The following is a 25,524-nucleotide window of genomic DNA, read 5'->3' on the forward strand; positions in this document are numbered from 1 at the left end:
CAATCAAGAATACTCTACCCAGCAAGGTTCTCAGTTACATTTGATGGATAAGTCAGAAGCTTACGGATAAGCAAAAGCAAAAAGAATTCACCATCAAACCAGCTCTTCAACAAATGCTAGGTGGAAAAGGCCACAACTAGAAACAAGAAAATTATGAATGGGAAAACTCACCAACAAAGGCAAACATACAGTAAAAGTAGGAAATCATCCACACACAAATATGATACCTAAACTAGCAATTGTGAGAAGTGGCGAGTACAAATGCAGGATATTCTAAATGCATTTGAAATTAAGAGACCAGCAATTTAAAAAAACCTTGTATATACAGACTGCTATATCAGAATCTCATGGTAACCACAATACAAAAATCTCCAATAAATACACTCACAAAAATGAAAAATCAGTGGAAACCCTACTAAAGCTATTATCAAGTCACAAAAGAAGAAAACAAAAGAGAAAGGAAAGAAAAGGTTTTACAAAAACAAACTCTAAGCAACTAAAAAAATGGCTATGAGAACTTACGTAATTACTTTAAATGTAAATAGATTAAATGCTCCAACCAAAAGACATAGACTGACTGGATACTCGACAAGATTTGTATTTATGCTGTCAATAAGAGACCCACTTCAGATCTAGGGACACATACAGATTGAAAGTGAGGGGATATAAAAAGTTATTCCAAACTGGAATAACTTTTTCCAGTTATTTCAAACTGGAAATCAAACAAAAGAAAGCTGGAGTAGCAATATGCATATCAGAAAAAAATAGATTTAAAAATGAAGATTGTTAAAGAGACAAAGGACATAATGATCAATGGATCAATACAAGAAGATGTAACAATTGTAAATATATATGTACCCAGCACAGGAGCACCTAACCACATAAGGCAAATGCTAATAGTCATAAAAGGAGACAGGGACAGTAACACAATTATTTGTGGGGAACTTTAACACCCCACTTCATCAATGGACACAGATGATCCAGAAAATCAATAAGAAAACACAAGCTTCAAATGATGCACTAGACCAGACGGACTTAATTGATGTCCATAGAGTATAACGTCAGAAAGCAGCAGAATACACGTTCTTTTCAAGTACACATAGGACACACTCCAGGATAGATTACTTGCTGGGCCACAAAGCAAAGCTTGATAAATTTAAGAAATTTGAAGTCATATCAAACATCTTTTCTGATATAGTGTTATGAGATTAGAAACCAAGTACAAGAAAAAAAAAAAAAAAAACAACTGTAAACCACACACACACACGAAGGTTAAATAATATGAAACAACCAATGAATCATTGAAGAAATCAAAGAGGAAACTGAAAAATACCTCCAGACATATGAAAACGACAGCACAATGATTCAAAATCTTTGTAATGTCACAAAAGCAGTTCTAAGGGGGAAGTTTGTAGAAATATAATTTTACCTTAGGAAATAAGAAAAGTCATAAGTAAACAACCTAAGCTTAAACCTAAAGCAACTAGAAAAAGAAGAACAAAACCCAAACTTAGCAGAAGGAAAGAATCATAAAGTTCAGAGCAGAAATAAAATAGAGATGAAAAAACAATAGAAAAGATCCAATGAAACTAAGTGTTGGTTCCTTGAAAAGATAAGGAAAAGTGATAAACCTTTAGCCAACTCATCAAGAAAAAAGGGAATGGACATTGAACAATAAAATTAGAAATGAAAAGGGAAAGTTACAAAAGACACCAAAGATCTACCAAGGATCATAAGTAACTACTATTGGCAACCATATGCCAATCAAATGAACAACCTAGAATAAAGGGAAAACTTCTTTAAAGTTAGTCTCCCAAGGCTGAACAGGAAGAAAGAGATAATATGAACAGGCCATTCACAAGTACTGAAATCAAATTTGTGAGTCCTGGACCGGAAGACTTCACAGGCAGTCTATCAAACCTTTAGAGAAGATTTAACACTAGTTCTCCTGAAACTATTCCAAACAATTGCACAGGAGAGAACATTTCCAAAGTCACTCTATGAGAACAGCATCACCCTGATACCAAAAACCAGACAAATATATGACAAGAAAAAAAGAAAATTACAGGTCAAGATCACTGATGAAGATAGACACAAAAATCTTCAGCAAAATGCTGTAAACCAAATCTAACAATACATTAAAAGGTTGATATCCAGTGGGATTTATCCTAGGGATGCAAGAAGTTTTCAATATCCACAAATCAATCAGTGTGATACAACACATTAACGAGTTGAAGAATGAAAAACATATAATCTCAATAGATGGAGAAAAAGTGTTTGACACAATTCATCATAAACTTATAATAAACATTTTGCAGAATAGGGGCTAAGAGGGAGCTGACTTAATAAATACCACATATGAAAAACCCACAGCTAACATCCTATTCAAAGGTAAGGAGCTGAAATCATTTCCTCTAAGATCAAGAACAGTACAAGGATGTCTACTCTCACCATTTGTATTCAACATAGTTTAAGATGTCCTAGCCACAAGCAGTCAGAAAAGAAAAAGAAGTAAATGGAATCTAAATAAAAAAAGAAGAAGCAAAACTCTCACTGTGCAGATGGCATGATATTATACATAGAAAATTCTAAGGACACGACCAGGAAACTACTAGAGCTTATCAATGAATTCTGCAAGTTTGCAGGATACAAAATTAATATATCAAAATCTGTTGCATTTTTGTATACTAACAATGAAAGTTCAGACTGGAAATTAAGGAAACAATACCATTTACTGTTGCATCAAAAATAAAAATACCTAGGAATGAATCTACCTAAGGAGGTAAAAGACTTGTACTCTGAAAATGATAAGATGTTGAAGAGATAGAAGATGACACATAGATGGAAACATATATCATGTTCTTGATTTGGAAGAATTAATATTGTTAAATTAGTTATACTAGGTAAGTCAGTCTACAGATTCAGTGCAATCCCTGTCAAATTACCAATGGTATTTTTCACAGAAGTAGAACAAAATAATTTAAAATTTGTTTGGAAACACAAAAGATCTAGAATAGCAAAAGCAATCCTGAGAAAGAAAATTAGAGATAGAGGTATCAGGTTCCCTGACTTCAGACTATATTAAAAAGCTACAGTAATCAAAACAGTATGATATTGGCACAGAAAATAGAAATACAGATCAATAAAACAGGATGGAAAGCACAGAGAGAAACCCAGACACCCATCGTCACCTAATTTTTGACAAAGGAGGAAAGACTATACAAAAGAGAGAAGATATTCTCTTCAATAAATGGTGCATGGAAAATATCTGTATGCAAGAAAATTAAATTAGAACATTCTCTAAAACCATATGTGAAAATTAACTCAAAATGGATTAAGGACTTAAATGTAAAACCAGATACTATAAAACTCTTAGAGGAAAACACAGGTTCTTTGAAATTGCAGCAATAATTTTTTGTATCTTCCTCCTTGATTAATAGGAAAAAAAAAAAAAAAAGCCAAGTGGGACCTAATTAAACTTGAAAGCTTTTGCATAGCAAGGAAACCATAAACAAAATAAAGATACCCTATAGAAGGTGAGGAAATTTTAATAATGCAGCTGACAAGGGGTTCATCTCCAAAATATGCAAATAGCAAATATAGCTCAATATATAAAAGAAAACCCAATCAAAAAAAAAAATAGTGCAATGAAGTGTCCAGTAATGAGTTATGAGATCTATGGACACCTTATCTTTGACAAAGGAGGCAAGAATATACAATCAAGAAAAGACAATCTCTTTAACAAGTGGTGCTGGGAAAACTGGTCAGCCACTTGTAAAAGAATGAAACTAGAACACTTTCTAACACCATACACAAAAATAAACTCAAAATGCATTAAAGATCTAAACGTAAGACCAGAAACTATAAAACTCCTAGAGGAGAACATAGGCAAAACACTCTCCGACATACATCACAGCAGGATCCTCTATGACCCACCTCCCAGAATATTGGAAATAAAAGCAAAAATAAACAAATGGGACCTAATTAAACTTAAAAGCTTCTGCACAATGAAGGAAACTATAAGCACGGTGAAATGACAGCCTTCAGAATGGAGAAAATAATAGCAAATGAAGCAACTGACAAAGAATTAATCTCAAAAATATACAAGCAACTCCTGAAGCTCAATTCCAGAAAAATAAACGACCCAATCCAAAAATGGGCCAAAGAACTAAATAGACATTTCTCCAAAGAAGACATACAGATGGCTAACAAACACATGAAAAGATGCTCAACATCACTCATTATCAGAGAAATGCAAATCAACACCACAATGAGGTACCATTTCACGCCAGTCAGAATGGCTGCTATCCAAAAGTCTACAAGCAATAAATGCTGGAGAGGCTGTGGAGAAAACGGAACCCTCTTACACTGTTGGTAGGAATGCAAACTAGTATAGCCACTATGGAGAACAGTGTGGAGCTCCCTGAAAAAACTGGAAATAGAACTGCCTTATGACCCAGCAATCCCACTGCTGGGCATCCACACTGAGGAAACCAGAAGGGAAAGAGACACGTGTACCCCAGTGTTCATCACAGCACTGTTTATAATAGCCAGGACATGGAAGCAACCTAGATGTCTATCAGCAGACGAATGGATAAGAAAGCTTGGTGCATATACACAATGGAGTATTACTCAGCCATTAAAAAGAATACATTTGAATCAATTCTAATGAGGTGGATGAAACTGGAGCCTATTATACAGATTGAAGTAAGCCAGAAAGAAAAATACCAATACAGTATACTAACGCATATATATGGAATTTAGAAAGATGGTAACGATAACCCTGTATGCGAGACAGCAAAAGAGACACAGATGTACAGAACAGTTTTTTGGACTCTGTGGGAGAGGGCCAGGGTGGGATGATTTGGGAGAATGGCATTGAAACATGTATAATATTATATAAGAAATGAATCTCCAGTCCATGTTTGATGCAGGATACAGGATGCTTGGGGCTGGTGCACTGGGATGACCCAGAGGGATGGTATGGGGAAGGAGGTGGGAGGGGGTTCAGGATGGGGAACACATGTACACCCATGGCAGATTCATGTTGATGTATGGCAAAACCAATAGAATATTGTAAAGTAATTAGCCTCCAATTAAAATAAATAATTTTCAATTAAAAAAATTTTTAAATGATAAAAAAATAGACATTTTTCTGAAAAAGATATACAGCTAGCCCAAAAGCTCATGAAAAGATGCTCCATATTGCTAATTATTAGATAAATGCCAATCAAAAGTACAATGAGATATCACCTCATACCAGTCAGAATGACCATCTCACAAAGTCTACAAAATAAATTCTGGAGATGGTGTGGTGAAAAGGAAACCCTCCTACACTGTTAGTGGGAATGTAATTAGATACAACCATTATGGAGAACAGTATGGAAGCTCCTTAACAAACTAAAAATAGATCTACCATATGATTCTGCAATCCCACTCCTGGGCATGTATTAGTAAAAGCCATACTTCACAAAGATAATGCACCCCAGTGTTCATAGCAACTCTGTTTATAGTAGCCATGACATAGCAACATAAATGTTCATCTAGAGAGGACACGACTGAGCGAGGTCACTTTCACTTTTCACTTTCATGCATTGGAGAAGGAAATGGCAACCCACTCCAGTGTTCTTGCCTGGAGAATCCCAGGGACGGGGGAGCCTGGTGGGCTGCCATCTATGGGATCGCACAGAGTTGGACACGACTGAAGCGACTTAGCAGCAGCAGCACAGAGGAATAGATGAAGAAGGTATGATACATATATACAATGGAATATTAGCCATAAAAAAGAATGAAATAATGTCATTTGAAGCAATATGGAGACATAGAGATTATCATACTAAGAGAAGTTAGACAGAAAAAGACAAATATAGGATAGTATTTACATGTGGAATCTAAAAAGATGGTACAAAAAGAACTTATTTACAAAACAGATACAGACTCACAGACTTAGAAAACAAACTTACGGTAACCAAAGTAGAAAAGTAGGAGGGGAAGGGGATAAATTAGGCATTTGGGATGAAGTATACACTGCTTTACATAAAATAAATAACAAGGACCTGGTGGATAGAACAGGCAACTCAATAGTCTGTAATAACCTATACAGGAAAATAATCTAAAAAGGGATGGATATATGTGTCTGTATAACTGAACCACTTTGCTGTACACCTGAAACTAACACAGCACTGTAAATGAACTATACCTCAAACCAAAATAAAAATTAAAAAATAAAGAAGAATGAGAAAAATAAATGGATAGATAAAAATTTTAAAGGGTTTAGTTTTAAATATGGTAATCAGTAACCACAAGGTCTTGGCACCAAAAAAACCTGGAGAATATTCCATCTAGACAAAGTTTTTCATATTTGACACTACCCATTTGTTTTCTTCTCTCTGAAATAAACTAAACCATCAGGGAAAATCAGTTTCATGTGCGTGCCTCTTCTATTTCAGGCTGAGACCGACCATTGATCTGAGATGGTCTGATGGTACTGGCAAATTTGCACTTCATTTTTTAGTCCAATAAGATAGTCTCTCACTGGCACTAGAATGGAGGAAAAAAATCTTTTTACTCTTTCTGCAATGGTAAATTTCTGTTTTTGATGACTTAGCATATATCCAGCATCCATTCCACAGTATTATGTGAATTTCTAAGTGCTGAAATTTAAAAGAATTTACGTGGATTATTAGACTCTCAGAAGTAACTTGAAAAGTCACTGCACATTTACATGACTATGAACTGAGCTTTCATAAAACTCAAAAGACACCAGATCCAGGATACTTCAATCTTAATGGTGAATTTCTCTATAATGACAGGAAAACAGTGTAGTCATAAAATATGAGATCTGCCCAGATTGAAGTCTGTGTCCTTGAATTTAGGGCACTGTGTGCATTGCTTTGACTTATTATAGGAAGAATTCATGGCCATGAATTTGTCAGCTGCTATCCAGAAAGCTGACAGCTATGGAAGCATCTCCTTGCTGTTAATAGTCTGAAGTGCAAAGGAGGTACCCAGGATATTTTTTAAATAACATGGGCTGTTACAGCAGAAAAGAATATAAGAGTTGTTTCCTTTTAAAATGATGCAATGAAATTAGCCCTAAACTGTCTCCCACCTGCTCTACCTTGTAGGGTAAAGCTATTACTTTTCTTTTTCTAGTCAGAGATTAAGAAAAATACAAAACAGTACATTTTAACCACTGTGATCTTTTTCTCATTGAATCTTGTTATGTGGAGAAGGATACTGAGAGAGAGGGAGAGACTCAACTAAACAACAAAAACACCTTTTTTGTTTTTAAAATATTTTTTTCCCACATACCAGATTGCAATTTACAACCCTGCCATTCTATCAAATGCTATGACACTTCACAATGCTGCCTAAATGCAAAATTGGCCAGGTTTAACATAATAGCTGGCTGCGTGAAACATGAGATTGCAAATGTCACAGGAAAGAGCTGATGAACGGCTGTGGGTTATTTATATACACTACATAGATATGTTGGCTAAACTGCTGAAGGAAACGTGTTAAAATCGATTATTTCAGTTGCAGATTTGGGCCCCAAATGGCGTTTTGTGTTGCAGGCATCTGGGGTCCCAAGGTCTCCCAGAGCATGGTCTCATTGCTCCAGAGTTTTTTCCAGTAATCACTCTGCTTGCATCAATGTTGCTCTGTGCCCCGAAGCAAGACAGTGCCTCACATCAAGGCTGATGAGGGCACTACAGAGAATTTAGCCTCTGCTTGTAGCTGACCTGCCCAGAAAGTCTTGCTTTCCTATCACTCTTGGGTCTAGGAAGTTGCTGGGCCTGCCTGACGCCATAATCATCTGCTTGCTTCTGTAACATCTTCCAAGAAGCGGAGTCACATGTGGGATGTGGACGTATTCAAATGATCTTTTTTTTTTTCTTTCCCCCCTTCAGTTTCTCTTCTTTCTTAGATACGTTTGTACCTGACACCGCCAAGTCACTTTCTCTGTCCTACTGTGGTAAAAGTTTTCAATCATTGAAATCATTCGAATGGTCTTGGAATTAAATGAAATACTCATTCCTTGTCATTTTTCAGGTCTTGATTTTAACAAAGAACACTATTCAGAGTAGACTATTCCAATTTTTCCTCTGAGATATAATGTGATAAGCAACAAAACTCACTACAGTTCATACCTCTTAGTTTGAAGGTGGGATTTTTTTTTTTATCATATAGAATTTAGTGTTATGACAGTATTAGCCAATCTTTATATCATGATTACTATGTGCCAGGCCCTGTTCTCATTTAATCCTTACAACAGACACACGGGGGTAGCCTCATTATTATATTCATTTTAAATATGAGGAAACCAAGACACAGAAGCTAAATAAGTTTACCAAGTCCACACAGCTAATGAGTATGAGACTCAGGATTCAAACTCAGTCTGGCAAAGGTTTCATGCTTCTACTTATGATGCCATATTGCCTTGTCAACAAATAATACAATACTCAAAAACATTAATGCTCCATTTGTAATACCACACACAGTGACTAATCTCAACTTGTGACCTAACAGCCCCGTTGAGTGGATGCTGACGCTGTTCTAAATGACTTGGGATGGCACAGACTGAAGTGTGGGCAGATATGCTGCGGTAACACACCACCTCATTGTCTCAGTGGTTTAAGGAAACACAGATGTGCATCTCACTCTTGATTCCTGTCCGTCACAGGCTCCTCACACCAAAACCCAAGATGACTCAAGACATGGCACCCACTCCACAGAAGCATTACTGGGGGCAGAAAGGTTGTGGCAGAACATTTTCCAACCACTAAAGCTTTTGCCTGGAGCTGAACATATCCTCACATTTTATCAGACAGAGAGGATCACATTACCCCACCTCACTCTGAGAGGAAGTACCTCTCATATGCTCTGATAGAGAGGAAGCTGGCCTATATATAAGTAGTCCTAAGGACTGTCACAGCATGGCCACCACGTTGAGGAGGGGTTAGTTGAGGCAGCATGAGATGGTCTCTCACCAAATGGAACACTGATCCATGATACCTGAGAGTCGTCTTACTTCTTAGCTTGTCACTTATTTGGGTCAATATTTGTGACTAGTCAGCATTAGGTTAGAAGCCCTGATATACACTCATGACACCTGCTGCTGCTTTATCTCATTCATCTTATTTTCAATTATTTATTCTCTTCTGCTTAAGATTTTAAATAAATTCCATAAAGGCAGAGAATAAATCTGTATTAGTCGTTGCTGTAGTCAACCATCCTCCCCCCTACCCTGATACTTCCTGATTTAAATCTACTCAATATTATTCAACCAGAAACTATGTATTAAGCTAGGGAGAATAAACAAAGAAAAGAATTCATACCTGGCACCTACTGGCTTTTTGAGCCAGTTTCACATTAAGTACTTCATATGATTAAACAGAACCATGCTTTCATTTTCAGTTAGTAAGTCTACACTGTAGCACAATTTTTGACGCAAACAGAAGGTTCTCTCCTCCCTTTCAGCACCGTTTATATGTGTGTGCTTATTCGTGTCTGACCCTTTGTGACCCCATGGACCACCGCCGCTTAGGGCATCTTGAAGAGGAGCCAGGGTTTTTATTCAAAAAGAGTTTTAAGGAGTAAGAATGCAAGTATCTGGATGAGTTGCCGCATCAACATGAATTACGATCAAGGTAATTACTTTCCTGATAATTCCTGATAAGGACAGAGACTTAGAAAACAAAGAGAAGAACCTTTTTAAAGGGCAGGGGAGATGAATGAATGGGGAAAAAATTGAAGTAGAAAGAAGAGTCTGGAGGTGACATTTTTTTGTTTGTATCTTTTGTTGGAGGTGAGCATTGTTACTGTACAGTCTCTTAAGTCATGTCCAACTCTTTGTGACCCCATGGACTAGAGCGCACCAGGCCTCCCCAATCCTCACCAACTCCTGGAGTTTGCCCAAGTTCATGTCAATTGAACTGGTGATACCATCCAGCCATCTCATGCCTCTGTCATCCTCTTCTCCTTCTGCCTTCGATATTCCCCAGCATCGGGGTCTTTTCCGAGGAGTCAGATCTTTGCATCAGGTGGCCGAAGTATTAGAGCTTCAGCTTCTGCATCAGTCCTTCCAGTAAGTATTCAGGATTGATTTCCTTTAGGATTGACTGGTTTGATTGCCTTGCTGTCAAAGGGACTCTCGAGAACATTCTCCAGCACCACAGTTTGGAGGCATCAATTCTTGGCACTCTGGCTTCTTTATGTACAACTTTTCCATTTGTACTTGACTACTGGAAAGACCATAGACCTTTGTCAGCAAAGTGATATCTATGCTTTTTAATACCCTGTCTAGGTTTGTCATAGCTTTCCTTCCCTTCCAAGAAGTAATAATCTTCTAATTTCATGGCTGTGTCACTCTCTGCAGTGATTTTAGAGCCCAAGAAAATCTGTTACTGCTTCCAATTTTTACCCTTCTATTTGCCATGAAGTGAAGCAGATGCCATGATCTTAGTTTTTTTAATATTGAGTTTTAAGCCAGCTGACTACTCTTTCACCCTCATCAAGGGGCTCTTTAGTTCCTCTTCACTTTCTGCCATTAGAGTGGTATCATCTGCATATCTGATGTTACTGATATTTGTCCTGTCAATCTTGATTCCAGCTTGTAACTCATCCAGCCCAGCATTTCCTGTGATGTACTCTGCGTATAAGTTAAACAAGGCGACAGTATACAGCCTTGTCATACTCTTTTGTCAATTTTGAACAGTCAGTTGTTCCATATAAGGTTCTAACTGTTGTTTTGTGACCTGCATACAGGTTTTTCAAGAGGCAGGAAAGATGTTCTGGTATTCCCATGTCTGGCAGAGTTTTCCACAGTTTGTTGTTATCCACATAGTCAAAGGCTTTGGCATAGTCAACGAAACAGAAGTAGATGTTTTTCTGGAATTCCCTTGCTTTCTCTGTGGTCCAGTGAATGTTGGCAATTTGATCTCTGGTTCCTCTGCCTTTTCTAAGCTCAGCTTGTACATCTGGAAGTTCTCGATTCAAGTACTGCTGAAGCCTAGCTTGAAGAGTTTTGAGCATAACTTCACTAGCATGGGAAATATGCATAACTGCCCAGTAGTTTGAACATTCTTTAGTACTGCTCTTCTTGGGAAATGGGATGAAGATTGGCCTTTTCCAGTCCTATGGCCACTGCTGGGTTTTCCAAATTTACTCATATTTAGCGAAGCATTTTAACAGCATTTTGGCGGGGGGGGATTTTTAGTAGCTGAGCTAGGATTCCATCACCTCCATTAGCTTTATTGGCAGCAATGCTTCCTAAGGCCTGCTTGACTTCACACTCCAGGATATCTAGGTGAGTGATCACACCACTGTGGTTATCCAGATCATTAAGACATTTCTGTAGGATTCTTCTGTATATTCCTGCCATCTTTACTTTATCTCTTCTGCTTCTGTTAGGTCTTTACCGTTTCTGTCCTTTATTGTGCCCATCTTTGCATCGAATGTCCCTTTGGTATCTCCAGTTTTCTTGAAGAGATGTCTAGTTTTTCCCCTTGTGTTGTTTTCCTCTATTTCTTTGCATTGTTCATTGAAGAAGGCCTTTTTTGTCTCTCCTTGCTGTTCTCTGGAGCTCTGCATTTAGTTGGGTATACCTTTCCCCCTTGCTTTTTGCTTCTCTTCTTTCCTCAGCTATTTGTAAAGCCTCTTCAGACGTGGATTACTGTGATGCTGAATGGTTTGCCTTGGAAATGAACTGAGATCCTTCTGTTGTTTTTGAGATTGCATCCAAGTACTACATTTCAGACTCTTTTGTTGACTGTGAGAGCTACTCCATTTCTTCTAAGGGATTCTTGCCCACAGTAGTAGATAGAATGGTCATCTGTATTAAATTAACCCATTCCTGTCCATTGAGTTCACTGATTCCTAAGATGCTAATGTTCATTCTTGCCTTCTTGCATTTCTTATTGTTTGAGATGATTGGTCATTGCCGCTTGTACAGTGTTACGAACCTCTGTCCATAGTTCTTCAGGCACTCTGTCTGTCAGATCTAATACCTTGAATATATTTGAATCTAATCCCTTGAATCCACTGTGTAATAATAGGGGATTTGATCTAGGTTGTACCTGAATGGCCTAGTGGTTCTCCCCACTTCTTTAAGCCTGAATTTTGCTATAAGGAGCTGATGAAGCTGGGCCACAGTCAGCTCCAGATCTTGTTTCTGCATACGCCATGGAGCTTCTCCATCCTTAGTTGCAAAGAATATAATCAATCAATCTGATTTTGATATTGACCTTTTGGTAATGTCCACATTTAAAGTGATCTCTTGTGTTATTCCAGGTATCTCTTGACTTTCTACTTTTGCATTCCAATCACCTATGATGAAAAGGACATCTTTTTTGCGTATTAGTTCTAGAAGGTCTTATAGGTCTTCATAGAGCCATTCAACTTCAGCATCTTTGGCATTACTGGTTGGGGCATAGACTTGGATTACTGTGATGCTGAATTGTTTGCCTTGGGAATGAACCGAGATCATTCTGTTGTTTTTGAAATTGCATCCAAGTACTGCATTTCAGACTCTTTTTTAAAAATTTTAATTTATTTATTTTAATTAGAGGCTAATTACTTTACAATTTGTATTGGTTTTGCCATACATCAAAGGGCTACTCCATTTCTTTTAAGGGATTCTTACCCACAGTAGTAGATAGAATGGTCATCTGAACTAAATTAACCCATTCCTGTCCATTGAGTTCACTGATTCCTAAGGTGCTAATGTTCATTCTTGCCATCTCCTGCTTGACCATGTCCAGTTTACCTTGATTCATGGACGTAATATTCTGGGTTCCTATGTAATATTGTTCTTTACAGCATCCAAATTTACATTCATCACCGGATACATGCACAACAGAGTGGCATTTCCGCTTTGGCCCAGTGGCTCCCTTCTTTCTGGTGCTATTAGTAATTGTCCTCTGCTCTTCCACAGGAGCATATTGGATACCTTTCAACCTGGGGGGGCTCATCTTTTGGTGGAGGTGAGACTACCAATTTGAAATGTAAATGTTGACACAAGTCTCAGCTTATATTTACTTATTCAACCAAGGATCTTCTGTTACATCTCAGTTACACATTCCATGCCCACAGTGATCTGAGTACCTCTGTGGGAACCATGGGAAATACCTATACATAATGACCAAGATGAACTTGATGCAAAGACATGAGAGTTATATGTCTGAGCATCTTTAAATAGCACCATCACCTGTTGCTTCCCCTCATTAGTCCTCATCAACATCATAAACTGCACAGAAAAAAGGTTCAGATTTAGAGTATATTCACCTGGGAAAGAAGGGTTAATAGATTTTGAAGCACAAGCATAATACACTGTCTTTTTTGTTTGATCTAAAAAGCAATGCATTCTCTGTCATGTAATACATGGGTTACTAGGTCATGTGCAAATTTCAGGTAATTACTAATATTTAAACTCACATTTTTCTGATAATTTAAAATCACAGCACCTTCATTTTTCACCAGAATGAGTCACTTTAGAAATCTAATAGTATTAAGTCAAAGTGATACACTGTTAATAACAAAGGGAAAAGCCTTTCTAGTGAGAAAGCCTTTTCTTTAAACTAGTTGTACCTAAAGAATAATGTAGGAAGCTTTTAGTTTTCTTAAAGCAGTCAGGCATCATAAATTATGCTTCATGTCTGACCTCAAATAGAGCAGGATTATCTCTAAAGAGAAGCAAAATAAACATTAAAAAGCTCAGATTACACAGAATCCTGCAGAAAGTCCCTAGGTGGGAAATAGTCACTGATAGTACTCCTTAATTCTCCTTTCCTCTCAGGGCACATATTGTCTTTAGGGACCATACTAATTTGTTTTAAAAAAGTCAATTATAGCAGTTTGGGGACTTCTCTTTTGTTCTGTTTTCCTTGATCAGCACAGTTACTTGAATCAAAAGGAAGCCTTTATCTATAAATATAATTGGGAACATAAGATTACCTTGAAAAAGGAAAACTGTGCCTTTTTGGTGTGGAACTCTAAAGCAAATATAACCCAAAGAGATTTTTCTAGGGAAAGGCAAGGCATCTTTAGAAAAATTTCTATTCCTTTGTATCCTAGATATTAAATTCTCAGATGTTAAGCCCATATTTCCACTATGTATTGTTTGATGAGTGAAGGAGTAGGAACATTTCTCCATAATGGGACTGTTGTCACCACGGTTTACTGGAGCCAATCTATAGTGGCACAAGGAAAGCCATCAATATTTGCTTATGTAAATGTTACGTACGGTTCTTATGTATCTTGCTGTGCAGTATTATGTGTATGGTTATCAGCACCTGAAGCAATGGTGACCAGATCTTTGATCTGGTGTTTGTCAATGCTAATTATTAATTAATTCTTTAAGACAGTTTTATATCATGAAGGATACTCTGAAATAAGGGTAAAGAAAAAACAATTTCCAAAACACATATCAACATCCTTTTGAAATCATTTATCGATCATATACTTTTTAAAATTACAAATTGAACATTCAAGGTTTGGTTGATTAAATGGGGATTTTTGTGTATTTTAAAATGGAAACATTCTTGGTGGAGTGGAAAGAGCACTTGATTTAGAAACTGACACTGGATTTATCACCCCAGCCTTACCAATAACCAGGGATAGGACCTTAGCAAACTATGTATAAGATAGATGACTAATAAGAGCCTACTGTACTGCTACTGTTGGAGAAGGCAATGGCACCCCACTCCAGTACTCTTGCCTGGAAAATCCCATGGACAGAGGAGCCTGGTAGGCTGCAGTCCATGGGGTCGCCAAGAGTCGGACACGACTGAGCGACTTCACTTTGACTTTTCACTTTCATGCACTGGAGAAGGAAATGGCAACCCACTCCAGTGTTCTTGCCTGGAGAATCCCAGGGACGGGGGAGCCTGGTGGGCTGCCGTCTATGGGGTCGCACAGAGTCGGACACGACTGAAGCGACTTAGCAGCAGCAGCAGTACTGCTACTGTATAGCACAGGGAACTCGCTACTCAGTACTCTGTGGTGACCTAAATGGGAAGAAAATTCCAAAAAGAGTTGACATATGTTTAGACATAGCTGATTCACTTTGCTGTACAACAGAAACTAACACATTTTAAAGCAACTATATTCCAATAAAAATTAGTAAACAACTATGAAACATCATAAAGTTTCCTCCTCTATAAAACATGTAATACCTAATGCATGGAGTCCTGTATAGGTTAATTTTACATTAATTATACCTTATCTATATCTCAAGAGTGCACAGTGGCTAAAAAGAACATACTGGAGTATATTAATAGGTCTCAAGAAAAAAATTTGGAAATGATCAAGCATCCTATTGGTCTCTGAATTTACTGCAAGTCAGGATAAAAGTAAAATAGAAAAATACACAGACTAATTAATAGAAAAAGGAAATAGAGTAAAAGTAGGCTAAATTCTCAAAAGATATAGATGTTTTCCTATTATTAGATTCTACATTTCCACATAACAAACTCAATAATATAATGGACAAAATAGATAAAACAAAATTGGCAGAAATTTTTTATGACTTTCCTATTGATAAAAGCCAAGGGCACCATTTAAACAGCTTTCCAAAGGTCAAACTGTATGTGATATAACTGGCTGGTGATTTAACTTAACTCGTGCTTGAGGTATGGCAACACAAGCTTCACTTAATTTTGATAAAGAGTTATTTTCTTGGTTTGGTTTTGACAGGAGCTAAATAGAAGATATTTTTGCTCTTTAGTTTCCTTCCTTTAGTGAGAGCAGATTGGGCCATATAGCTTTATAATTTGGAGAACAGGTTAAAGTTGTATGAATTATCAAGGTGTAACATTAAATTTTTGAACACCTTAGTATATTTTTTGGGCTTCCCTGGTGGCTTAGATAGTAGAGAATCCGCCTGCAATGCAGGACACCTGGGCTCGATCCCCGGGTTGGAAAGATCCCCTGGAAAAAAGGATGGGGCTACCCACTCCAGCATTCTTGCCTGGAGAATTCCATGGACAGATGAGCCTGGTGGGCTGCAGTCCATGTGGTCACAAAGAATTGAACATGATTGAGTGACTAACTCTAACATATTTTTCATCGTATAACTTATTTGCCTTCTACTCAACCAGGATCATTCATTTAACTTTGGGAAAATTAGAAGAATTGAAACAGAAATGATAAGGGAAACAATGCGTCAGAAGTAAGAGTTTGATATACAAGAGAGAATTCTAGAGTCATGGGAATACATAGTCTGAGTCCATGATTTAGGGAAAGAATATGATTTTGTATTTTTGTTTGTATCACCTGTTTCTATATTAAGAGCCAGGTCTTGGCAGCTGCAATGTAGACTTTTACGTGGCAGGAGTAGAGAGTACATAGGAGACTTTTGCTGCCGATCAGAGGTAGAATTTTGGTTAAGTCCTTGTTACATAGTACAGGAAGATAAGGTCCCTACTTCACCTCTGGGGATCATAAGACCTAGGAGAGATGGGCTATCAGTAGTGTCCACAAACCCAAAGGCAGTAGGTGTTTAGCAAGCTTAATGGAAAGCTGAAAGCGGGGGGACTTTTGCCATGTTCTGTTTGGCATCCAGGGACCAACTACCTGAGATACTTAAATCTGCACCAACAGCTTGTGCACAGAGTGCACATGATCGATCTAGAGGTTCCTCTGCAGCCCCTAACCCTGGAAGGAAGCTGGGATTCCAGGTGGAGGACGTGCCTGGCGCAAGAGAAGTCATCCTGGGTGGGAAGGTTTTACTGCCCAAGGAGCCTAACAAGAATCAGACCCAGGGAGTACAGGTGACAAGAGGTGATGGCCGAAGTCCTGAAGGCAGAGACTAAGCTCAGTTACATGAGCCTGAGGGATTTTCATCAGTAGAGGCTGGAGGATGCGCAGACGGACCACACAATGACCTTACCAATGAGACCAGCAGACAGAGCACAAAATCAGACTCCCCATTCATCTGCCTGTATTGCTGAGAACTTCCCACTGCTTCTCCCGGAAGTGCAGGAATCATCTCGGGAAGAGGGAGAAGGGGGAAACAGTGCTGGTCCTGAGTTGAACCTTGACTCGACAAAAATTGTACCAAATTTAAACTATTTTAGACCCAAAGAGATGCCATTAACTAGCAATATTAAATGCCTTTGTTTTCCACTGTGGTGAGGCTCATGAGGAAAAGCTAGTTATCACCTGTGGGAAACATAAGTGTCCATTTTGATACAACATCTGGGTTGTGTGGATAAAATATTTTCTCAGAACTCAAGGCAATCTCAATTCTGGTGCTCCTCTGTGCAGACACACTCAGTCAGGCTACTTGGAGGCAGCCTACGGTCCTGCTCTAGGAGAAAGTTTAGATCGGGTTCAGGCTCTTAGATAAACATTTGAGGGAAGAGCCATGCTCACAACAGAGATGCTTTTGGCTTAAAGCTGCTTCACACTGGGATGACGGTCCCCCACACTGGTAGCTGAAAAGCTTCAGCAGTGCTTCTATGAAATGTTTGATTTACAGCACGTGGATTCGCAGTGTGCCTGCCAGGAGGAGTTAGCGATGAAATGTACCCCCAGGAAAGACAGTGAGTACACTTGCTGAATAGAGTGATTTAGAACTGACCAGAGGAGTTTTGCAGAAAGTTTAGCACAGACAGTAATTTGAGGTTTTGACATAATTAAAGTTGAGCTATTTTTTTTCTGTCTGTCGGTCAGTTTAGTTGCTCAGTCATATCTGACTCTCTGGGACCCCATGGTCTGCAGCATGCCAGGCTTCCCTGTCCATCACCAACTCCCAGAGCTTGCTCAAACTCATGTCCATCGAGTTGGTGATACCATCCAACATCTCATCCTTTGTCATCCCCTTCTCCTCCTGCTTTCAATCTTTCCCAGCATCAGGGTCTTTTCTAATGATTCAGTACTTTGCATCAGGTGGCCAAAGTATTCGAGCTTCAGCTTCAACACCAGTCCTTCCAATGAATATTCAAGACTTATTTCCTTTAGGATTGATGGGTTTGATCTCCTTGCAGTCCAAGGGACTCTCAAGAGTCTTCTCCAACACCACAGTTCAAAAGCATCAACTCTTTGGCACTCAGCTTTCTTTACGGTCCAACTCTCACATCCATACTTGACTACTGGAAAAACTATAGCTTTGACTATATGGACCTTTGTCAGTAAAATAATGTCTCTGCCTTTTAATATGCTTTCTAGGTTTGCCATAGCTTTTCTTCCAAGGAGCAAGCGTCTTTTAATTTCATGGCTGCAGTCACCATCTGCAGTGATTTGGAGCCCAAGAAAATAAAGTAAGCATCTTTTAATTTCATGGCTGCAGTCACCATCTGCAGTGATTTTGGAGCCCAAGAAAATAAAGTCTGTCACTGTTTCCATTGTTTCCCCATCTATTTGCAATGAAGTGATGGGACTGATGCTGTGATCTTTGTTTTTTGAATGTTGAGTTTAAAGCCAACTTTTTCACTCTCCTCTTTCACTTAGTGTCACCTGCATATCTGAGGTTATTGATATTTCTGGCAATCTTGATTGCAGCTTGTGCTTCATTCAGTCCAGCATTTTGCATGATGTATTCTGCATATAAGTTAAATAAGCAAGGTGATGATATATAGCCTTGACCTACTCCATTCCCAGTTTTGAACCAGTCTGTTTTTCCATGTCCAGTTCTAACTGTTGCTTCTTGACCTGCATACAGATTTCTCAGGAGACAAGTAAGGTTGTTTAGTATTCCCATCTCTTTAAGAATTTTAAAGGTTTGTTGTGATCCACATAGTCAAAGGCTTTAGCATAGTCAGTGATGCAGAAGTAGATGTTTTTCTGGAATTCTCTTTTTTAATGATCCAATGGATGTTGGCAATTCGATCTCTGGTTCTTCTACCTTTTCTAAATCCAGCTTGAACATCTGAAAGTTCTCAGTTCATGTACTGTTGAAGCCTAGCTTGGAGAATTTTGAGCATTACTTTGCTGGTGTGTGAGATGAGTGCAATTGTGAAGTAGTTTGAACGTTCTTTGGCATTCCTGTCTGTAGCTATATACCAAGCTGAACTGCCTTGCGGGATCCTCCTGGTTCATGATAATGAAATTCTGTCATTGGCATAAAGGAGAATCCTCATCTTTCCACTTTCCTGTTGTAAAAGGGCATATTCCAGCCCCATGAAAAATACCAGTTTATTTATTACATATGAGATAAAGAGAAGATGGGCTTCTTGTGATTTAATGAAATAATGTTTTAAGAAGTACCTTTCAAATTATGCTCCCTCGCCAGCCTCCTGCAGAAAACAATGATAGCTGAATCTAAATACTTTCTATCAAGTAACACCTTTGGAGTTGGACACACTTTGCTATACACCTGAAACTAACACAGCATTGTAAACCAAACAATACTCCAATAAAACTGAAAAAAAATTCAGTCCTGATAATGATATTGGTCAAATTACTTCTGATGCAAATGCAGCTGAATAATGGGGCTGCTGCTGCTGCTGCTGCAAGTCACTTGAATCGTGTTCCACTCTGTGCGACCCCATAGACGGCAGCCCACCAGGTTCCTCGGTCCATGGGACTTTCCACGCAAGAGTACTGGAGTGGGTTGCCATTGCCTTCTCCGGAATAATGGGGCTAATGTTCCCAAATATATACTTCACTGGATTTGTATGAAGATCAAGTGAGAAAGTATACGAAACCCCTAAGTGTCTGGCACATAGTAGAAATTCAATAAATGTTGGCTCCATCCCTCTCATTATAATTTAGGGTTCTTAACATAATTCTGGCCAAAATTCTGAGAACAGATCTGAAATCATTTGAGGTTCTGCCTAACAGTGTGTCACTGCTGAATTTCAAAAGCATTCTGCCAAAGGAATTGTGATTTTAAAATTTCTCCTCCACTTGTTATTAAACATTTTTGAGCACAAAGAAAGGACCAGGAGCTACACAGATGTTCCTGTTTCCTTAAAAAAAAAAAATTCCAGAAAAAAGCTTTTGTTTTTGTCTTTCATTGAAGGGGAGGAAAGGAATTGGATTTTTTAAATTTAAATTTATTTATTTTAATTGGAGGCTAATTACTTTACAATATTATATTGGTTTTGCCATACATGAATCCACCATGGGTGTACATGTGTTCCCCATCCTGAAGCCCCCTCTCACCTCCCTCCCCGTACCATCCCTCTGGGTCATCCCAGTGCACCAGCCCCAAACATCCTGTATCCTGCATCGAACCTGGACTGGTGATTCATTTCTTATATGATATTATACATGTTTCAATGCCATTCTCCCAAATCATCCCACCCTCTCCCTCTCCCACAGAGTCCAAAAGACTGTTCTGTACATCTGTGTCTCTTTTGCTGTCTCACATACAGGGTTATCGTTACTATCTTTCTAAATTCCATATATATGTGTTAATATACTGTATTGGTGTTTTTCTTTCTGGCTTACTTCACTCTGTATAATAGGCTCCAGTTTCATCCACCTCATTAGAACTGATTCAAATGTATTCTTTTTGATGGCTGAGTAATACTTCATTGTGTATACGTACCACAGCTTTCTTATCCATTCGTCTGCTGATGGACATCTAGGTTGCTTCCATGTCCTGGCTATTATAAACAGTACTGCGAAGAACATTGGGGTGAATTGGATTTTTTTAATCTTTCTGTTTGCATTATAGTTTTTAATTGAGAAGTTTGAAGTAAATGACAATAAGATACAAAATTATTCAAATAATAATTCCAAAACAGCCTTTCTTTAAAACTGTTATGAATTCCTAGTTGCATGAATACCTTTCTAGACCAATTATTATGCCTGAATGTAAACCACTAAGATGTTTAGGTTCTGATCTGTAGGTTGGGAAATAAGTGATTTTTTTTTTTTCAAAATCTCCTCTGAGATCATCTTTCCTTTTGTTGACTAAGTGAACATCAATATTTTCCCCCCATAAATATTCAACTTAGTGGCTTTACTACCTTGACCACACTAGCTGTAATATCGGGAAATTAATTTAACCCTTTGGGATACTTTCATATTCCTTTATATAAAAGAATATGCCAGATTAGATGAACTTCCATGTTTCTCCTGTGTTTGAAATACTGTGAATCTATGTAGACCTTATCTGTGTGTGGAAAGAAGTGGTCTGAGTTGGTAACTGACTTAGATTAAAAAGGACATGGGCTAAAGTGCTCTGTCTTCTCTAACTTTGGCTGTCAGAGTGTTTGCCTGACTCATTCTGATTTAAGGGCCTGCTGTGCGTCCAGCATTTGCCAGACTCTAGGAATCCATAACCAACAATATCTGCCCTCATGGGCTTTGATGTTTGGTCGACAGAGGGAGATATAAAGCTAATGTATAACCTATAGTACGTATAGGATTTAGTTTGAAGAGAGAGAAAATAATAGCTGTAGTATCACTAGCAAATAACTGAAATTGGACTTTCTACATGTCAAAAAATGTTTCTTTTAGCCAATTTCCTCTTTCCAGAGCTATTAAAAATGTTTTCAGGGCAGAACCGAGACCAGCTATCAGAGGGTGGGTATATTTGAGATTTCTGCTCAGTATGCTGTTGTGCAACGGGTCACGCTCAGTTTCTAACGATCATCAACTGGAAACCAACTTCATTAACCACTGAGTAATTACTAACACTCTCATGAATAATGGTCAAGGTAATTTTAGAAACAGCCATTTAGCTGACACATCAAAGGTGACCAAACATGTCTCACAAAGTAATGACTCTGACCAGTGAAAAATTAAACCACATCCTCTCATCAATTTGTTTTCAGATCAGTTAATGGAGTCTCCTACAGAAAAGGTTTTATTTTTACTTTTCTGGCTTTGTTTATATGACCTTGATTGGGACAGAGGAGAGGGTTTCAGATAGAATATTGGCAGTGATGCTGTCAATGGTTCTCAAACCTGATATTCTGGTGACCTTGTGGAAGCTCCCTGTGATCCCCCATACTGAATATCACCTTCACCTGCAAGAACTTAGGTGTGATGTCTGTGACTTTGGAAGTATCTTTTCTTTGTTTGTTTCAACTCTTTAGGAAATAATCATGTTCTCACCTAAGAAATAGTCTTGAGATACTGGAATCTGGCAGAAAAGAAGGATGATGAGAAAAAAAAGGAATGTCAGAGGCTAAGACTTAGATAGGAGGTCAACAGACAAAGTCAAAGGTAAAAGCTTGGAGCAGGTAGTAGCATTGCTTTGTGGACTCTCTTTGTAAAACAAAGGAAAGCTCCTGATACAAATTTCAATTATAAAGTCTTTAACTGTATTATGTAAATGCAATTCATAGCTATAAACAAAGCCATGTTCCCCCCTTTGACAACAGACTGATAGTACTAATACCGTTTTGTCTTTTTATTCTCTTATCTGGTTTAGTTCCATGGCTCACCTTTATTTACAACCCTGAAACACTGACTTACAAACACTTCCGCTTCCCTTGCCCACTTCCTTCTCAACTACCTGGAAAAACCTAGACTAATCAAGTTTGTCTGCCTACTCCATGCCTGCAAGACAGCCATGCTGTGACATTATTCATAACCACAAATTCCAAGACAGCAATCCATGATATTCTGCAATTCTACTTTAATTCTTGAATATATTAGGTTTCATGCTCTCAAACACCTCTCTCCTCAATGTCCCCTCACTTTCCTTTTTTACTGCTAGCTAATGATCTTGCCTAATATATCATTAACCAAGAAAAGGGAATGTTCTTATTTTCTACCAAAATTAAAATCTGTTTGAACCCATGTTTTCTCTTTCATTCTTTTACAATGGATAGTGTCCCAGTTTCTATCAAAGGCCAACCCCTCCACCTATGCTTCGAAGCTTATCACCATTTCTTTCTCAATGACTTTGTTCCTAAAAGTTTTACCACTCCTGCATAGTCAATTTCTTGCTTGATTTTGGATCAAAAAGATACATATTAAAAACTTTTAAAATCTTTCATCTTAAAAGTCATCCTTTTAGAAGGCTAGAAGCATTGAAACTATGGTAACAATGAGCACGCCTAGGGCCAGATGAGAGTTTCTAAATACCATTCTTCAATCAAAAGAACCAGGACTCTATGGAGAGCTGGCTGACTCCAGGACTGAATTAGTGAAAATACATGATGAGCTTCTTGTGGTGCCAGTAAAGAAGGAAATGTACACACATACAGGTACACACATACATACTCAGAAAAGAATTGTTGGAAAGAAAAGTAAGGATTAGGACAAATATACAGGTCATAGGAGGCAATCTGAAAAAGCCCTCAATGGCTGAAGTTAAAACAGCCTGAGCAACAGAATAAATGATAGCAGTGAATTAAAAAGATACAAAACCAATACAATATTGTAAAGTTAAAAAAAATTAAATTAAAAAAAGATACAAATAAAAGAAAACACAATAAATATCCGAGAGCTCATATGGATATAAATAACTGAATACTGAGATGCCTAAATAAATGGGGAAAGAAGTGATGTCACTTTCCTCGAGAAGAATGAACTTCTTGTAATAATACAGGATGGACAAGGAAAATAAAAAGTACCATTGGAATGCTTCAGTAATACCTGCCACAAGCAAGATTCGCCAATGGAATTAAAATTTCTAAGCAGAAGTTTGAGAAACAGGATTCTTTCATGGGTCAAAGTAACTTCCCCCAAACATTTACTAATTACAAAGGGAAAAATAGTCACATTACAGAGGTAAGCCATGGGAGACACCACCTTAGCCGTGTGGTTATGCTCAGATAACCAGAGATACAGTTTGACACAATGCATTCTCTGATTTGAAGCACTGAGAAGGGCATATGGCCTCTGTGGTATCCTCTTCAATAATACATATACTCAATCTAATCATGAGAAAATATCAGACAAGCCCCAAAGGAGGGACATTCTACAAAATACATCTTGTACTCCTAAAAAGTGTCAAGGTCATGAAAGGCAGGGGAAGACTGAGGGCCTGTCACAGATTGGAGGAGACCAAGGAGGCATGACAGCTAGATGCAAAGTGGGATCCTGGATTTGATCCTGGAAAAGAAAAAGGCATTTATCAGAACGCTCCATATGTTCTGTACTTCAGTTAATAGTATTGCACCAAGGGTAACTTTTTGGTTTTGATAAATGCTCTCTAGTGCTATTACAGGTGGTGCTAGTGGTAAGGAACCTGTCTTGAAATGCTGGGGACATAGAAGATGTGGGTTTGATCCCTGGGTTGGGAAGATCCCCTGGAGGACGGCATGGCAACCCAGTCCAGTATTCTTGTCTGGAGAATCCCATGGACAGAGGAACCTGGCGGGCTACAGTCCATAGTGTTGCAAAGAGTAGGACACAACTGAAGCGACTTAACATGTACGCACTCTAGTTCTATCAGATATTAACATATTAGGGGAAGATGGGTGGAAGGTATATAGGCACTCTGTCCTATTTCTGTAATTCTTCAGAAAGTCTAAAATTAAAAATTTTAATAAAAGAAAATTAAAAATAAATCTAAATTAATAAATCAAAATAAAAAATTAAAAAGCCACTCAACCTAATATCTCGTTCCAGCTATCATAGAGCAGAGCTCCTTGAAAGAGTGGCCAGTGGCTCCTGACTCTTCTCACCTTCAGCCAGACTTTGGGTGGACCCAGTGTCCATTCAGTCCCATATAGGCAAAACTAGTGGTTCCTTCTTTACCCCCATCTACCTCCATCTCTCAGTTGCAAGTAGTTTACAAAGCTGATAACATGCTCTTCCTTGAAACATTATCATCTCTTGGCATCTATGGCATCACTCATTCCTGGTTTCCTATGTCATTTATTCTGTGCTCCTCAGTCTCTTCTGATTCACTCTCTTCCTCTGGAAATGCAGCAGCTTCCAAAATGTAGTCCTTGGCTGTCATCTTTTCTCTGCACTTCCCCCCTCATTGTTTATCCACTTTCATGGTTTGCAAAGCTTTAAACATGCTTACTGCTCTGCCCTTTTCTCTGTCCGAAGGTGACAGTCTTTGATTGCCTGTGGATCTTGGTTTACTTCTTCAGTAGCGAGGGTCAGGTAAAGACAGAGGGGGCACGTGAATTTTGTAGCTGTGTCTCTAGAATATTCCACAAGTCTCCATTTCAGTGAAAAGGAGAGGCAAGATCTGATCCATTCAGTATTGTCTAGGGTGACCACCCATATACCTCTGGAAGAATTTAATTCCATTCCTGGCCCAAACCAATCCTATTATTGCTTCCTATTACTTTCTAATTCAAAGAAACATTTTCTTTCCTAATATCTTTCAGAGACCACACATAATAAGAGCACAAGTTAATAAGATTCATATACAAATGAATTTCTAGTTCAGAGATGAGATTATTTCTATTTTATCCCCACAAATTCACCAGTATAATACAGACTGGACTGGATCAATTCCTTGGCATATTTTGCTTAGGAGACTTGGCGATATGTTAACATCCTCTGCTCCCGTAAGAAAGAGGAAATATCACCTGTTTAGCATCATGGGCTTTTGAGGGTTTACAGCAAATGTCTTAGAACAATAATGCTGAATCCAAGAAATGTTAGGAGATTGTAACATTCTCAAAAAGAAATTCATGGTTTTTCACTGAC

At 38.2% G+C, this 25,524-nt stretch overlaps 1 protein-coding gene and 1 long non-coding RNA gene across 2 annotated transcripts in view; one reads left to right on the plus strand and one right to left on the minus strand.

Annotated features, from left to right (window-relative positions):
* NKAIN2 (sodium/potassium transporting ATPase interacting 2) overlaps positions 1 to 25,524 on the minus strand; it is a 1,176,020-nt gene that overhangs the window by 289,528 nt on the left and 860,968 nt on the right. The window lies entirely within an intron of this gene.
* LOC109563760 (uncharacterized) overlaps positions 5,367 to 25,524 on the plus strand; it is a 109,560-nt gene continuing 89,402 nt past the window's right edge. The window contains exon 1 of the long non-coding RNA XR_002181390.2: positions 5,367 to 5,746. This is a non-coding gene — a long non-coding RNA (uncharacterized lncRNA). The remainder of the gene's footprint in view (positions 5,747 to 25,524) is intronic.

This window comes from Bos indicus, chromosome 9 (genome assembly GCF_029378745.1).
Source record: "Bos indicus isolate NIAB-ARS_2022 breed Sahiwal x Tharparkar chromosome 9, NIAB-ARS_B.indTharparkar_mat_pri_1.0, whole genome shotgun sequence".
Classification (NCBI taxonomy): domain Eukaryota; kingdom Metazoa; phylum Chordata; class Mammalia; order Artiodactyla; family Bovidae; genus Bos; species Bos indicus.